Source organism: Protopterus annectens, chromosome 7.part0, assembly GCF_019279795.1.
Source record: "Protopterus annectens isolate FY-2018-M chromosome 7.part0, PAN1.0, whole genome shotgun sequence".
Lineage (NCBI taxonomy): Eukaryota > Metazoa > Chordata > Ceratodontiformes > Protopteridae > Protopterus > Protopterus annectens.
In genome coordinates, this window is record NC_056739.1 from 1075518425 (window position 1) to 1075537505 (window position 19081).

General features: G+C 38.6%; 1 protein-coding gene across 1 annotated transcript in view; it reads left to right on the plus strand.

The window, feature by feature from the left end:
* Nucleotides 1-19081, plus strand: part of LOC122806875 (calcium/calmodulin-dependent protein kinase type 1-like) — a 1135755-nt gene that overhangs the window by 193217 nt on the left and 923457 nt on the right. The gene's annotated exons all lie outside the window — the stretch shown is intronic.

Genomic DNA, 19081 nt, shown 5'->3' on the forward strand with positions numbered 1-19081 from the left:
GTTTGCAGCCCATCGTACTGGCTATGTGGGGGAGGTTGATGGTCCCGTAGAATGCTACGGTCCACTGGAAGAGAGAGGGAGGGGTATGCAAGCATCCTTTTCATACAGTGATGAAACACTGAGATTTTATGGCTCATATTACAAATACAGTTCTGCATTTCAGGACTTTATTTTACATTTTTGAAAATTATTTTCCTGCAGAATCCCTGGAAACTGTAGTAGCTGCCATTTACCCCAGGTAATTGGTTAGTGTGACATTTTATTCGTTATTAGCAAATTCCTCAAGTGAAAAAAATACCAATAGGAGATTCCTTCCAGTAAACTGGAAAGAGTGCATTGTGCCAGATACGGAGGGGGGGGGGGTTAGGAGTGTAATCAATACTTGCAAAATCCTGGACTGAGGATGAGGAGGAGTGATTCAATATAATTCCAGGGAGATGTCACATTAAAAGACTTTACAGGTTTGTCTTACTGCGGACATATCTTTAGCAGTGCGGTTCATCTGCACAGCTCTCAACCTCTTAGCACATAAAATATTGACAAAGCCAAAAATAATGGGGGAAAGGGACAAAGCCCCAGAAATAGAGACAAAATTTAAATATTGCTCATGTAAACTTAGAAAGTGCTAGAATAAAAGGTCCAGTGTTACTATGCATTTTCTGAAGGGTATGAAGTCTGAAACACTAATGCCTGTCATAGGTTCATACTAGGCTAACTGCCCTTGTAAGCCTAGTCAATTATCCCTTGTGAGATTCAAACCCTGCACCATGTGTTTGTAAGACAAACATCTAAACCATTAGGCCACCCTCCCAAAGTGATTTCAGTTGTCACAGATTTGCCTAAAAAATCCAGAAAAATTACAAATTTTATGAGGAGCAGAGCAAAAATATGAGGCAAAAATCTGGACAGTTGAGAGATGTGTGATGAGGACTCTGACTGAATTAGTTTCCTTTGTCACATACTTTGGTATCTTTGGCTTTATTAAGTGGAAATGAGACAACTGTAGGACAGAGTAGGCTGACTTGTTTAAGGCTTATTGTTTTTTCTGTGGTTATTGTGAAAGGATTAGTTGTCGCCCATTAAAGACTTAGTATGAAGTATGTCTTTCTTATGTGGCCTTATCATTTGTGTTTAACAATGAAACTTAAAATTCTTATAGTCAGTGAGCCAGTTTGTAGTTGGCATTTGTCATTGTCTCAGAGGCTGTTGTTTTCATTGTTTACTTATTCTGTGACATTTTTCTCAATTAATTTTATAAGAGAAATATATTTGTTAACAAGTGCTTACTCAGAAATAAGTAAACAGACATTCCTTATGATAGTGGAGCTGTTAATGAACTGTAAGGAACTGTAAGAGAACAAGACCAGACCAACATTGTTAATTGCCAGACTGAATCGTCACACTGAAAGTCAGAATTCCTCTTCCAGACAACCTTTGTCATAATCAGAACTGTGGAACAGTTTCTTCCGCTGAATATTTTGAATAACATTTTTTTGATAAGGTGATTTCACTGAGGCTTTTGAATCCTTTTAGCAGCACTACAACAAGGATTGCTATGTTATGCAGTCTTGGATCTTGGTGAGCTTGTTTCACACTAGTATATTCAGGTAATGTTATGGAAGTTATGGCTAAGATCCTGCCGACTATTTGAATTCAGAGCATTGGCTGTATAAGATACATCTGTTAGAATACCTATAATAGAGCCATGAGGCAAGAGATGCTGATACCATTAAGTGATTCTGCACGTGGCTACCATTAAGTGATTCTGCAAGTGGCTACTGGAGAGAGACCATATGACTCAATTCCCACTTTAGAATCCATTCTTAAAACTAATAATACACTACATTCTACATCCTACTTGCCTTTAAGATATGATACTATAGTAGTCACTAGAGTATAAATAAGTCCTATGTAAGGTATATTTGCTGTATATTTATTCTGATAAACTCTGTTCCTGGCTGTAGTTACCATGTGTTGGGTAAAACAATCACTAAAAATTTGAATATCCAGTTTCTGGACATTATTCAGTAATGTTTTCCATTTGACATTTGTCAACCAGGTAGGTGAGCTGGTTGGTTTTCTGCTATGATATGGGCCCCAAAACCCAATACATTTACAATTCAAATGATAGGAAGATTTAGGTACAGTCAGATAAATGAGAAAATTGATAAATAGTCTAATAGAGAACATACGGTGTATACAAAATGTACAGGTAGACAGCATTTGCAAAGTATTTACTCAATTTATAATATGTACAATGTAATTAAAATGCATTCAAGGAGTAGCAGAGATGCACTTTGGCATTATGAGGCTTGATGTTACACAGCTTTATTAAAAGAGTTGCATTCCAGTGAATCAAAGTAGAGCTTGTTTAAGAAGCAAATGAAGAAAGCAATAATTGCAGAATTTCTTATGCTAGGAGGGAAAGAAGTCTGTCTGGCAGGAATAAGTTTATTTATGGTAAACCCTTTTAATACAAGGTACACCAAAGGGAAGAGTAATAGAAGAATAACAGCATTCTCAACAGTCTTGTATAGATGGTAATGGTCTGCAGCTCTGCAGAGAAGGAGGGAAAGGGGAGAGAACGGGGAGGGCAGAGAAGGGGGAAACAGGAGGGAAAGGGGAGGGCAGAGAAGGAGGAAACAGGAGGGAAAGGGGAGGGCAGAGAAGGGGGAAACAGGAGGGAAAGGGGAGGGCAGAGAAGGGTGAAACAGGAGGGAAGGGGCGGGCAGAGAAGGGGAAACAGGAAGGAAAGGGGAGGGCAGAGAAGGGGAAACAGGAGGGAAAGGGAGGGCAGAGAAGGGGAAACAGGAGGGAAAGGGAGGGCAGAGAAGGGGAAACAGGAGGTAAAGGGAGGGCAGAGAAGGGGAAACAGGAGGGAAAGGGAGGGCAGAGAAGGGGAAACAGGGGGAAAGGGGAGGGCAGAGCAGGGGAAACAGAAGGGGAAACAGGGGAAAGGGAGGGCAGAGAAGGGGAAACAGGAGGGAAAGGGGAGGGCAGAGAAGGGGAAACAGGAGGGAAAGGGGAGGGCAGAAAAGGGGGAAACAGGAGGGAAAGGGGAGGGCAGAGAAGGGGAAACAGGAGGGAAGGGGAGGGCAGAGAAGGGGAAACAGGAGGGGAAGGGGAGGGCAGAGAAGGGGAAAACAGGAGGGAAAGGGGGGGCAGTGAAGGGGGAAACAGGAGGGAAAGGGGAGAGCAGAGAAGGGGGAAACAGGAGGGAAAGGGGAGGGCAGAGAAGGGGAAACAGGAGGGAAAGGGGAGGGAAGAGAAGGGGGAAACAGGAGTGAAAGGGGAGGGCAGAGAAGGAGGAAACAGGAGGGAAAAGGGAGGGCAGAGAAGGGGGAAACAGGAGTGAAAGGGGAGGGCAGAGAAGGGGGAAACAGGAGGGAAAGGGGAGAGCAGAGAAGGGGAAACAGGAGGGAAAGGGGAAAGCAGAGAATGGGAAAACAGGAGGAAAAGGGGAAGGCAGAGAAGGGGGAAACAGGAGGGAAAGGGGAGGGCAGAGAAGGGGGAAACAGGAGGGAAGGGGGAGAGAAGAGAGGGGGAAACAGGAGAGAAAGGGGAGGGCAGAGAAGGGGGAAACAGGAGGGAAAGGGGAGGGCAGAGAAGGGGGAAACAGGAGGGAAAGGGGAGGGCAGAGAAGGGGGAAATAGGAGGGAAAGTGGGGAGCAGAGAATGGGAAAACAGGAGGAAAAGGGGGAAGGCAGAGAGGGGGGAAACAGGAGGCAAAGGGGAGGGCAGAGAAGGGGGAAACAGGAGGGAAAGGGGAGAGCAGAGAAGGGGAAACAGGAGGGAAAGGGGAGGGCAGAGAAGGGGAAACAGGAGGGAAAGGGGAGGGCATAGAAGGGGGAAACAGGAGTGAAAGGGGAGGGCAGAGAAGGGGGAAACAGGAGGGAAAGGGGAGGGCAGAGAAGGGGGAAATAGGAGGGAAAGTGGAGAGCAGAGAAGGGGAAAACAGGAGGAAAAGGGGAAGGCAGAGAGGGGGGAAACAGGAGGGAAAGGGGAGGGCAGAGAAGGGGAAACAGGAGGGAAAGGGGAGAGCAGAGAAGGGGAAACAGGAGGGAAGGGGGAGGGCAGAGAAGGAGGAAACAGGAGGGAAAAGGGAGGGCAGAGAAGGGGGAAAAAGGAGGGAAAGGGGAGGGCAGAGAAGCGGAAACTGGGGGGAAAGGGGAGGGCAGAGGAGGGAGAAACAGGAGGGAAAGGGGAGGGCAGAGAAGGGGAAACAGGAGGGAAAGGGGAGAGCAGAGAAGGGGAAACAGGAGGGAAAGGGGAGAGCAGAGAAGGGGAAACAGGAGGGAAAGGGGAGGGCAGAAATTTATGAAGAGAAATGTGCAGGCAGTTATGGCCAGAAGCAAGGAGGTTACTAAAACTGACATTTAGAATACTGATAGAAAGCAGGAAATTAAAATGATGCACTGTACTATAAGACAAGTTACTGAAACAACATATATTTATTTTTGTATAAGTTTACAATTTTTGAGTTATGTAAGGAAAATAGAGGTACGTAGGTAGTGTCTTCTAATAACTTCAGGCTCTGTATGCAGTAACTTTATCTCTTCTGCTTCTTGACACGTCTTCCATATCTACACTTTCATCTATTTATTCTGATATTCTACCCCAGAATTGTATGTTAGATGCTCTTTTTTCCTTTAAATTTAACATTACCCAAGTATGAATAATTGATTTTAACAATAAATATTCTCTCAAGTGGATAGGGATTATGAGTTAGTTGCATATGAACATTAGACCCCGAGTGCAACTAATTTCATTCCTGTAAAGACTTGAACACCTTTATGTGCTTCTGAAATCTGCTCTGCCTTTTGTATTACTTTTCTAAATATTTGCATTTATCTGTCATTTTGACTGTACTTGTATGCTTATTCTAATTCTCTTGTGGTATAGACAGCAGAGGAACTTATTACATGACTTTCAGACCCTCACTGAGTACGTTTTCTTTCTGTTCTCTCATGTAGTATGCACTTAATAAATGTGAGAAGTTCAATTACCCAGTTTGTAGTGAACATTTAGATCATATATTTGCAGACTGATTAACATCCTTTGTAGTCTCAGTGGAGCTTTCTGTAATGCTTTCTTGAAAATGTTGTGCAATAGTTTGTGATTTCCTTCTGCCAACATACTAGTCTATTATAGGTATGCACGTGTTTCTCTCTCTCTCTCTTTCTATGTGTGTGTGTGTGTGTGTGTGTGTATATATATATATATATATATATATATATATATATATATATATATATATATATATATATATATATATATATATATATATAAATATGTGCATGTGTGTGTGTGTGTATATATATATATATATATATATATATATATATATATGTGTGTGTGTGTGTGTGTGTGTGTGTGTGTGAGTGTGTGTGTGTGTGTGTGTGTGTGTGTATATAGATATATATATATATATATGTGTGTGTGTGTGTGTGTGTGTGTGTGTGTGTGTGTGTGTGTGTGTGTGTGTGTGTGTGCATATATATATGTGTGTGTGTATATATATATATATATATATATATATATATACATATATATATATATATATATATATATATATATGTATGTATGTGTGTAAATGGGTCTAGGGCACTTGCTTGACTGTGCACTTACACTGACATCCAGATTATAAACGGAAAAATGTTGAAACAACAAAGGCTGACACATTGTGCACATACTCTGGGAATTACCCCAGAGCAGACTAAATGAAAGACAAGTGTTTTGGTGTGGGGGGGGGGGCAAGCCCCCATGCATCTGCTGCTAAATATATATTCATTCTGAGATCACTTTCCCAGGTATTATCGATCTCACACACCTGTTAGTCATCTGTTTGTGTCCAAATGGTACCAACCAAACAGCTGTCAGTCTAGGTGCCCAGTCAATTTAGTGCCTTACAACCATAATATATATATTTATATATATATATATATATATATATATATATATATATATATGTATGGGTCTACTTTGATTTATGGAAAGAACACTTACCCAAACCCATTTTCGCCGAGATAACTTTAGCGAAACCTTTAACTACAAAGCACCAGCGTTTTTCACTGGGAAACGAACCACTTGTCCACCAGGGCAAAATAATAAAATGGACACAAATTAAACCCACCCAAATGGGGGGCTTTGCCCTCCACACCCACACCCCCAACTAAATCTACCATCTGCAGGATCGCACTACACTGGAGAAAAGGGCAAAGTTCACCCTGGTGGCCAAGTGGTTTGTTTCCCGGTGAAAAACTTTGCTGCTTCATGGTTTCGCTTTTTAAAGGTTTTGTTGACATCATCTTGGTGAAAACAGATTTGGGTATGCGTTTGCTGATGCAGAGGATGGAGATCACCATCTGTATGGTCTGAGATGTCACTGTTATGTTGATGTATAACTCTAAATGTTCCACTTTAGCCTCATTAGACTAACTGAGTTATTGATTTCATTGGTTTCCTTTCTAAGAACTTTCACTGTCTGGTGAAAAACTCCCTTTTACAGACCAGAGCCACTGATTAATCACTGGTCATCTGTTCTGCAGAGATCATAGGTCCATTACCATGCTTATGATTAAATGGCTGTCTAGAAGCTTCATGGCTAGTGTCCTCTGTGGAAACTTATACATCTCCATGTATTCATTAAGATCTTGTTTAATTTGTTTTTTTTGGGAAGGGGTCTTGTATTATCTTAAGGATGGACACATTTGTTACAATGGTTAAGGAGATGCTGAGTGATAAAGCTGTCAAATTTGCTGCAACTGTCAATGGCTGTTATAAGGTTGATTGCCTTTGTATGACTGGGAATTCCATTTTTCTACTGTAGATGGAGTCACAAAGAGGAGAGGAGGGAGTCTTTTATGGCACAGAAAACAAGAAAAGGATCCCACCTCAGGAGGTGGTGTGATACCAAGATCTTTTAAAGTCTTTCTATATAACAAAGACTGCTAACCCATCACTCCTTTTAGTGAAGAACTTGTGAACCCTGTTAAAATGAATCAGATGTTTGGTCTAGAAACTGTGGAAGGTGACATTATAATTCTGTGTTTGGCTAAATGGATGAGGTGTACAGCAGAAGGATGACCTTGCTGAAGTGGCTAGTACTCTCCTTAGGTATCATATGGATCAGAGCGAAGAGCTTAATTATTACTATGGTATTCTGCTGGTCAAATGTGATGTCCTAATCTACTGATCTGAGCAAGGTTTGTAATAACAGACTCTATTTTTTCCTTTAGTGCAGGTGGTGTCAGTGGCTATTACTCTTGACCGTACCTAGAGTTTTAATAATAGAAAGTGTGTTAGGGGTTTTTCCCCAGTGCATTAGGTGCTAAAGACCATTAGCAATGATTGTACTAAGTTCTTAATAGACTCTATCTTAAACACTGTCTTAAGTGGTTTAGGTGCTGGGGACCACCCACTTTCCAAGTGTTACCCGGCTATACTTGTTCACATTGAAGGCTAAGCCATTATTTTTGAATCAAGAGTAGGTTGTGTCAAAATCTTTCTGGAGAGATTTGCAGCATGGGGGTGGGGGAGAACAGTGCTGCCCAATGTGCGGTAATTAGCAAAAATGGTGACTATGGGCTATTGTTATTAACCCCTGAGTTTGGATAGAAGATGCCTTGCTGGTGACATCAGGTAGTGAGGAAGTTAGGCCTCATACTCTGCATGTGGATTTTATTGAGAAGCCAGTTTTCACTACAGTGGATACATATAGTTTGAACTTGAGCTCAGTGATTTCATAATTGTTTTATGGGAGATATTGTTAAAGGCCTTTGCAAGGCCAACATATGTTGTGCATGTCCTGGAAAACTGTAGCCTGCTCAAAAACTGATTAAATTGGTAGCCATAACCTTCCCTTAGCAAATCAACACTGCAAGTAGGAGGTCATGTCTGTCCCTCTGAAAAATGTTCCTTATCATCCTGCACAGCATACTGTGTATATAGCTCTTGGGGTTATCTGTAGATCCTTGTGGATTGACAGCATTGTGACTTCATACTACATTTTGGAATCAAAGCCTGTGAGGAGACATTTATGAAATACAACATGAAGGATGTTTGATAGATTTTATTATTCAATACTGAGGAAAGTTCCTGTGGTGTTATTAGGGCCCACAGAACGTGTTCTTGATTTTGTCTAAGGCTATTTCAGTTTAATCTGTCCATGTAGAACCACAAACCAGCAAGCAGGAACACGATCAGAGATGGCTTAATAATATAAAATGATTTATTGAATCCAAGTGAAGTTAGCGCTTTCGGCCAAACCAATGTTCAGCCTTCATCAGACAAACAGCAGAATGTAAAATGAAAAACTTTTTATGTGGCTGACATATGCTTAGTACCAATCAGGAACAAATGCATTTGTTAATTAAATGTAACTATGGTAACCTTAAAGAAATAAATTACATTGCTTGTAGGAAACACTAAATAGTGTTCCTTAAGGCAATTACTTAATACAATACAAGATCTTGAAAATTACTTAAATTAAAATTGTGAAAATATAAAATGTACTATAAAGTACATCCGATAACATATGTTGAACATGAACTATGTTTAAAACATTTAAAATACAAGTTAACCTTGAACCTTACATTAAACATCACGTTCGTATGGCAAAAATCGGACTCTTTAGATGTTAACTTCTCAGTTTGTCATATACCACTAGCGTTACCAGAAAAGCAACAAACCTGAATAGTTGTATGTAACCCATTCCAGGACATATTTTAAACACATTTATTTATGAATGTCCCAGGGTATTTTTTATACACAACGACCTATATACTCTATTTCATAATTGCAGTTTTTTAGTTGCAATTTTTTATTTATGCATACCTATTTAAAATGAAGTTCATATTGTAAATTCGTTTGAAACTAATCTTATATGAATACATCTAATCATACAAAGTCATAAAAGTATATGTTTCATAGACAGTTTAGTATATAGTTCCCACAGACCTTTTACTAGTCACCCTTAAGTAAATACATAGAAGTAATAATAAATAAATAATAATAAACTCAAATTGATGCTGTAATTCATCGTGTTACACCTTTAATAAAAGATTTTTTTAGAGTTATCATTAACTATTAACTATCAACAAAACTACTTCTAAGTTGTTCAATTTAATTACCTATTATAGGATAGCCACTTAAGGACGCATTTTATAGAGAGGTTGTCATTAATTCCTGGTATAAGATGGGCTCTAGTTCGAATCTGCCACATGAGTTCATCGATCTCTAATCTTATTTGCCACGGGCCCCCTCTTATTTCTGGGGTTCTTTGTTGCAATACAACAAAACTAAATGAATGGCCATTGTTATGTAGGATGTGCTTAGCTAAGGCGTTGTTTTCGTCCTGTCTACTAACAGCATACATGTGTTCATAAATCCTGGTTTTTATCCTACGCTCCGTTTTACAAATGTAAAAAGCTTTACAGTGGTTACACAGAGCGGCATAAACCACCGATTTAGAGTCGCAGTTAAAATGATTGTTCACTTTATATACCTTGTCGTTGATGGTAAATTGTGTTCCAACTTTAAGGAATTTGCACTGCGCACATGCACCACACTTATACATGCCATGTGGCCGATTAGAGATAGACTTTTGCTTTGATCTCTCTAAAATTGCTTTTAAATTATGTCCCCTCCTGTAAGTTAATTTTGTTTTTTCACCCAATATGTTGGAAAGAGTACTATCGTGTTTTATCACGTCCCAGTTTTTATTGACAATTTCCCTTATTTTATAAAAGTCTAATGAAAAGGTGTGTAAAAAAGAAGTACAAAAATTATTGTTTTCCAACCGGTTACCCCTAGAGAGCTCTACTGGTAATAGTGAGTTCTCTGGGTTTACATTCTCTTCATTGTTATTGTTACTAGAAAGAAGAGGGACAAAATAACCTTCATTACGTTTACTAGATACCTCCAAGATGATGCTATTAATTAAATTAGGTGGGTACCCTCTAGATGTAAACATATTTTTTAATTTGTTACATTCAATCTGAAAGTCATGGTCGTCCGTGACCATGCGTGCTGCCCTTACAATTTGGCCTTTTATGACAGATCTTTTTTGGTAGTAAGGGTGACTGCTAGAAAAATGTAACAAAGAATTTGAATATGTGGGTTTTCTATAAATGGTACTCTTAAATCTTTGATTAATCGTATCCTTTGTGAGAAGTATATCAAGATAGTTTATTTCTGTATCAGCTATATTGAAAGTGAACTGTAAAAAGTTCGTCATGTTGGTAATCCTTTCAATAAATGAGGGGATAAATTCCTTTCCACCCTTCCAAATACAAAAAATGTCATCCTGGTACCTAGTGTACCAGGAGACATGTTGTTGGAATAACTCATCCTTAAATAACAATTCAACTTCCCAATATGCCAATACAGCATTTGCAAATGAACCACCACAGGGTGAACCCATGGCAACACCTGATGTTTGGAGATAAAAACTATTCTCAAAAGTGAAAAAGTTGTTTGCTAATACTAACTCCAAAAGTGTTTCAGTTAGATGAATAGTATTTTCTTCCACTTTTTTAGCCACCATGAATTCTCTCACCCAAGTAAGTCCTATCCCTTGCGGTATGACAGTATAGAGGTCTTTGATATCTGTTGTCAGAAACACTGAATCAGTGGTATATCTTACTTGACTGATATCCTTCAAGAAGGACCAAGAGTCTTTACAAATATGCGCCTCTTTTTCTAAAAGAGGTTTTATGATACTATCTACAAGTTTAGCACATGCATACGTGACCGAACCCCTCCCATTAACAATTGGTCTAAATGGGGGTGCATATAGTCGTTTATGCAATTTAGGTGTGCCAAAGAAAACCGAAATTTTTGGGGCCACCATCTGTAAATATTTATGTGTGTCAGAATCAATAAAACCCTCTATAAGAAGGTCATACAAAATATTGTTGATCTTTCTATAGGCTCCATGTATTTCATTAAGAGATACTTCCTTGTATACTGATGTATTCAAATGTTCCATCATGTATTCCACATATTTGTAATGGTCCATCAAAACCACCCCCCCACCCTTGTCCGGTTTCATGACCCGGATACTACAATCCTTCAACAACCGGAGAAAGTCCCATTCTAGCATAGTGATGTTGTTAGAATATCTTTGGTTACTGTACATGACTTGATTCTTTATTGCCCAAAGATCAATTTCACAAATTTTTTCAAAAACGGCTAGAATGGGGTGAAGGGGTGGGTTATATGAGCTAGAAACCCTTAAGGTGTTAAATATTGGAGTGTCATTACCAAGTAAAGAATTCAAATTTAGTTTCCTAACATATACTTTTAAGTCAATAAGTGTCCTCCCTATGTCCATATGTTGCCCTGGGACAAAAGAAAGGTCCTTTGCAAAAAAGTCCACGATATCTTGCTGTATGTCAATGAGTGTATAGTTATAAACAGTAAAATCACTGTAAGAACTAGTCAATATTTTTGGTTCAATGCCAAAATTAGGGATTTGGATCATCTCCTCCTTCCCCGTCTCTTGTTCCTCGTGTTGTTCGCTGTCTGAACCCGGGGACGGTTGTTGACCCGAGAATTGTTGGCCTGGTGAAAATCCTGGCCATTCTGTTGGTTCATGTTGTCTGTAGTATAACTTTGTGTTTGGTTATTGTCCCTGGGTGTAGGCCCTGGTACGTTGCCCTGATCTGAATTGTTAACACCAACATTATTGTTGTTAAACCTGGGACTCCTTCTTATACCCTGCCTTTGTTCTGTGAAATTGTTTTGGTTGTTACAATTACTGTTATTATTCATAGAATTAATTTCACTAGTTGGTTGAACATGGTTGCTATCCTCACTATGAGGCATTTGTGCCTTACGAGAAGGCCTAGGGTAAGCACATTTGTTAGAATAATCTGTTAAGTCCCTATTAAGTTTCTTTTTCTTTGTAAATAGCAATTTTTCCATACTATCTTCTATACTGGAAAAAATTCGACAATAGTCATATTTGTAACAAAAAAATTCTTTGTCAGATGTTATGACTTTTTCCAGGGACTCCAGTTCAGTTGACAGAGTTGCTATGTTCTTAGAGTAAAAGGCAATAAGAGCTTGCAAGAACTCTATACCCTGTTGGTCGAATAGATCGATCAGTTCCTGGTAAAAAGGGGAATTGTTCAATAAGCCAGCTGGAAGCCGCCATTGGCGTAGTCCCTTTGGGATTATCTTGTTTTTAACACATTCACTTAAGTACGAAACTTCTAGTTGCAGTTTCTTACACTTGTTCATAGGTTCATAGGTTCATAGGTTTATACTAGGCTATCTGCCCTAAGGCATTTATAAGCCTAGCCCAAATTATTGTGGCTTACGCCACCCCTTATATGAAAAAATACTGTGCCCATTAGTTTGTTGTGCCTCTGTCCAGCAGTGACCCAGAGATGATTCCCGGGGTAAACCTACGATCTCCCATCCACAGGTCTAGATTTCTCTTGAACAGAGTCAGCGAGGTGCTCTGCCTCACATGGACCGGGATTTTATTCCACAGCATAGGGAGTCTCTGAGTGATAAATCTATCCCTCCAGCACGCCCTATTTATATCCGTGCTAAGGTTTAAGTCGCTTGCTCTAGTGGTTTTGGTGGATTTGGATTTTTGAGGTGGAGCATGTCCATTAATTCCGGGTTGGACATGGCCTTGTATGTCAGGCACATGTCACCTCTGAGCAGACGGTATGCGACTGAATAGAGCTGGAGTTTCTTCAATCTGGCAGCATATGACAGATTTTGGAGTCCCTTTATCCTTTTGGTGAGGAACTTTTGGGGTCTCTCCAATTGCTGCAGATGTCGGGTGAGATACATCCCGAATGGGGCATTGTACTCGATCATTGGTCTGATAAGTGAAGAGTACAGGGGAACAATGACCTCACTAGATCTGGATGTGAATCCCTTCATGATCAGGTGGGCAATGTAGAAGGTCTTTCTAACCACTTTAGCAATGTGAGTGTCAAAAGAAAGGCCACTGTCAACCTGGGTCCCCAGGTCCCTGATAACCTCTTCTGTGCTTAGTGGATTGCCACCTATATGGTAGCTTGGGGTTACCTTGTTTTTCCCGAAGGGTATGACTATACATTTTTTGGCGTTTAACTTCAGGCCATGGCTCTGGCACCAGCTATCTGTTTCCGTGAGTCCCTTCTGAAGGATATCAGTGTCCGATGCACTTTCCACTATGGCGCCCAGTTTGTATAGTTTATTGTCAAATTCATCAATTTTGTCACCTAAAGTGCAGTTACCGTCAACTTGTGGAATTATAGGTTCATCATGCAAGTTGAACCCTTGGCTAAAAAAATTGCTGTTCACCAAAAAATTAGCCATAGTTGGAATCCCCTGATTACTGGGGGTCCCATCACTGTTCACACATGCCCGGGAATTAGCCGAGATGTTACCTGTTTGCAGTATTCCAGACACTAACGGAATAGAACAATGTTGTTCCATCACGGTCGTTGGTACTGTATCTCCTGCTAAAAATCCGGTACCTGCTCTCTCAGCTACAGGGGATCGCTGCCCATTAGGTATTGAAAAATCACTGTCGTTGTGCCGAGAAAGCCTCGGTATGGAAGGTCCACTTCTCTGTATTGAAAGAGGGGCTGACATCGCATCAACTTTTTGAGTGAGAACGTCCACCCTTCCCAAAAGTAATTCCACCAAGGCTGTTAAGTTAACTTTCGAGTTATCCGTTACTTCGTCGCTGCCATTCTGCTGTGTGAAAAGAACAGGTGAAGCCTCTCCGGTTCCGCTCGCCATCTGCGACCACAACACACTAACGAAAAAACCAATGAACTACACAGAACCACAAACCAGCAAGCAGGAACACGATCAGAGACGGCTTAATAATATAAAATGATTTATTGAATCCAAGTGAAGTTAGCGCTTTCGGCCAAACCAATGTTCAGCCTTCATCAGACAAACAGCAGAATGTAAAATGAAAAACTTTTTATGTGGCTGACATATGCTTAGTACCAATCAGGAACAAATGCATTTGTTAATTAAATGTAACTATGGTAACCTTAAAGAAATAAATTACATTGCTTGTAGGAAACACTAAATAGTGTTCCTTAAGGCAATTACTTAATACAATACAAGATCTTGAAAATTACTTAAATTAAAATTGTGAAATATAAAATGTACTATATTTTAAATGTTTTAAACATAGTTCATGTTCAACATATGTTATCGGAGGGACGGAACAACATCGTTCTATTCCGTTAGTGTCTGGAATACTGCAAACAGGTAACATCTCGGCTAATTCCCGGGCATGTGTGAACAGTGATGGGACCCCCAGTAATCAGGGGATTCCAACTATGGCTAATTTTTTGGTGAACAGCAATTTTTTTAGCCAAGGGTTCAATTTGCATGATAAACCTATAACTCCACAAGTTGACGGTAACTGCACTTTAGGTGATAAAATTGATGAATTTGACAATAAACTATACAAGTGTAAGAAATTGCAACTAGAAGTCTCGTACCTAAGTGAATGTGTTAAAAACAAGATAATCCCAAAGGGACTACGCCAATGGCGGTTTCCAGCTGGCTTATTGGACAATTCCCCTTTTTACCAGGAACTGATCGATCTATTCGACCGACAGGGCATAGAGTTCTTGCAAGCTCTTATTGCTTTTTACTCTAAGGACATAGCAATTCTGTCAACTGAACTAGAGTCCCTGGAAAAAGTCATAACATCTGACAAAGAATTTTTTTGTTACAAATATGACTATTGTCGAATTTTTTCCAGTATAGAAGCTAGTATGGAAAAATTGTTATTTACAAAGAAAAAGAAACTTAATAGGGACTTAACAGATTATTCTAACAAATGTGCTTACCCTAGGCCTTCTCGTAAGGCACAAATGCCTCATAGTGAGGATAGCAACCATGTTCAACCAACTAGTGAAATTAATTCTATGAATAATAACAGTAATTGTAACAACCAAAACAATTTCACAGAACAAAGGCAGGGTATAAGAAGGAGTCCCAGGTTTAACAACAATAATGTTGGTGTTAACAATTCAGATCAGGGCAACGTACCAGGGCCTACACTCAGGGACAATAACCAAACACAAAGTTATACTACAGACAACATGAACCAACAGAATGGCCAGGATTTTCACCAGGCCAACAATTCTCGGGTCAACAACCGTCCCCGGGTTCAGACAGCGAACAACACGAGGAACAAGAGACGGGGAAGGAGGAGATGATCCAAATCCCTAATTTTGGCATTGAACCAAAAATATTGACTAGTTCTTACAGTGATTTTACTGTTTATAACTATACACTCATTGACATACAGCAAGATATCGTGGACTTTTTTGCAAAGGACCTTTCTTTTGTCCCAGGGCAACATATGGACATAGGGAGGACACTTATTGACTTAAAAGTATATGTTAGGAAACTAAATTTGAATTCTTTACTTGGTAATGACACTCCAATATTTAACACCTTAAGGGTTTCTAGCTCATATAACCCACCCCTTCACCCCATTCTAGCTGTTTTTGAAAAAATGTGTGAAATTGATCTTTGGGCAATAAAGAATCAAGTCATGTACAGTAACCAGAGATATTCTAACAACATCACTATGCTAGAATGGGACTTTCTCCGGTTGTTGAAGGATTGTAGTATCCGGGTCATGAAACCGGACAAGGGTGGGGGGGTGGTTTTGATGGACCATTACAAATATGTGGAATACATAATGGAACATTTGAATACATCAGTATACAAGGAAGTATCTCTTAATGAAATACATGGAGCCTATAGAAAGATCAACAATATTTTGTATGACCTTCTTATAGAGGGTTTTATTGATTCTGACACACATAAATATTTACAGATGGTGGCCCCAAAAATTTCGGTTTTCTTTGGCACACCTAAATTGCATAAATGACTACATGCACCCCCATTTAGACCAATTGTCGATGGGAGGGGTTCGGTCACGTATGCATGTGCTAAACTTGTAGATAGTATCATAAAACCTCTTTTAGAAAAAGAGGCGCATATTTGTAAAGACTCTTGGTCCTTCTTGAAGGATATCAGTCAAGTAAGATATACCACTGATTCAGTGTTTCTGACAATAGATATCAAAGACCTCTATACTGTCATACCGCAAGGGATAGGACTTACTTGGGTGAGAGAATTCATGGTGGCTAAAAAAGTGGAAGAAAATACTATTTATCTAACTGAAACACTTTTGGAGTTAGTATTAGCAAACAACTTTTTCACTTTTGAGAATAGTTTTTATCTCCAAACATCAGGTGTTGCCATGGGTTCACCCTGTGGTGGTTCATTTGCAAATGCTGTATTGGCATATTGGGAAGTTGAATTGTTATTTAAGGATGAGTTATTCCAACAACATGTCTCCTGGTACACTAGGTACCAGGATGACATTTTTTGTATTTGGAAGGGTGGAAAGGAATTTATCCCCTCATTTATTGAAAGGATTACCAACATGATGAACTTTTTACAGTTCACTTTCAATATAGCTGATACAGAAATAAACTATCTTGATATACTTCTCACAAAGGATACGATTAATCAAAGATTTAAGAGTACCATTTATAGAAAACCCACATATTCAAATTCTTTGTTACATTTTTCTAGCAGTCACCCTTACTACCAAAAAAGATCTGTCATAAAAGGCCAAATTGTAAGGGCACGCATGGTCACGGACGACCATGACTTTCAGATTGAATGTAACAAATTAAAAAATATGTTTACATCTAGAGGGTACCCACCTAATTTAATTAATAGCATCATTTTGGAGGTATCTAGTAAACGTAATGAAGGTTATTTTGTCCCTCTTCTTTCTAGTAACAATAACAATGAAGAGAATGTAAACCCAGAGAACTCACTATTACCAGTAGAGCTCTCTAGGGGTAACCGGTTGGAAAACAATAATTTTTGTACTTCTTTTTTACACACCTTTTCATTAGACTTTTATAAAATAAGGGAAATTGTCAATAAAAACTGGGACGTGATAAAACACGATAGTACTCTTTCCAACATATTGGGTGAAAAACCAAAATTAACTTACAGGAGGGGACATAATTTAAAAGCAATTTTAGAGAGATCAAAGCAAAAGTCTATCTCTAATCGGCCACATGGCATGTATAAGTGTGGTGCATGTGCGCAGTGCAAATTCCTTAAAGTTGGAACACAATTTACCATCAACGACAAGGTATATAAAGTGAACAATCATTTTAACTGCGACTCTAAATCGGTGGTTTATGCCGCTCTGTGTAACCACTGTAAAGCTTTTTACATTGGTAAAACGGAGCGTAGGATAAAAACCAGGATTTATGAACACATGTATGCTGTTAGTAGACAGGACGAAAACAACGCCTTAGCTAAGCACATCCTACATAACAATGGCCATTCATTTAGTTTTGTTGTATTGCAACAAAGAACCCCAGAAATAAGAGGGGGCCCGTTGCAAATAAGATTAGAGATCGATGAACTCATGTGGCAGATTCGAACTAGAGCCCATCTTATACCAGGAATTAATGACAACTTCTCTATAAAATGCGTCCTTAAGTGGCTATCCTATAATAGGTAATTAAATTGAACAACTTAGAAGTAGTTTTGTTGATAGTTAATAGTAAATGATAACTCTAAAAAAATCTTTTATTAAAGGTGTAACACGATGAATTACAACATCAATTTGAGTTTATTATTATTTATTTATTATTACTTCTATGTATTTACTTAAGGGTGACTAGTAAAAGGTCTGTGGGAACTATATACTAAACTGTCTATGAAACATATACTTTTATGACTTTGTATGATTAGATGTATTCATATAAGATTAGTTTCAAACAAATTTACAATATGAACTTCATTTTAAATAGGTATGCATAAATAAAAAATTGCAACTAAAAAACTGCAATTATGAAATAGAGTATATAGGTCATTGTGTATAAAAAATACTGGGACATTCATAAATAAATGTGTTTAAAATATGTCCTGGAATGGGTTACATACAACTATTCAGGTTTGTTGCTTTTCTGGTAACGCTAGTGGTATATGACAAACTGAGAAGTTAACATCTAAGGAGTCTGATTTTTGCCATAAGAACGTGATATTTAATGTAAGGTTCAAGGGTAACTTTTATTTTAAATGTTTTAAACATAGTTCATGTTCAACATATGTTATCGGATGTACTTTATAGTACATTTTATATTTCACAATTTTAATTTAAGTAATTTTCAAGATCTTGTATTGTATTAAGTAATTGCCTTAAGGAACACTATTTAGTGTTTCCTACAAGCAATGTAATTTATTTCTTTAAGGTTACCATAGTTACATTTAATTAACAAATGCATTTGTTCCTGATTGGTACTAAGCATATGTCAGCCACATAAAAAGTTTTTCATTTTACATTCTGCTGTTTGTCTGATGAAGGCTGAACATTGGTTTGGCCGAAAGCGCTAACTTCACTTGGATTCAATAAATCATTTTATATTATTAAGCCGTCTCTGATCGTGTTCCTGCTTGCTGGTTCGTGGTTCTGTGTAGTTCATTGGTTTTTTCGTTAGTGTGTTGTAATCTGTCCATGTACTTGTGAGGGGTGTTACCCTCTAAGCCCTGTCGATTAGGGTCCTTATTTGACAGAAGCTGAAACTACATTTCTTTACTTAGATATTGGTAATGTCTTGCAATATGGAGTATATTATAACACTAATTTCTTGGATACTAGAGTCATGTGCATTATCTCTAGGTTTCATGTTATATTTGTAGAAAAACTTTATTTTCTTACATTATATTTGCAAGGTTGAGTACATTCTTAATTTTTTCGCAATGGGGTGAGCTTGATTTAAATATTTGAACTTATGCACTATTTTAGACTACATGCAATTTTATTTGCTTCATAATATGTAGTATATCACATAATTTCACCATGAGGGGATGTTCTTATTTCTCCTGTTTTATATTTAATGAGGAATTGGTTTGTGATGCAGCTATTTAGGAAGTTATGGAATGTACTGAAACTATCAGTGGCTGACATACTGAAGACATTAAGGGGTTTGATCCCACTTAGTGCCGGTAAGGGTATCATGCAGTCATTGTAGAAATCCCACAATAT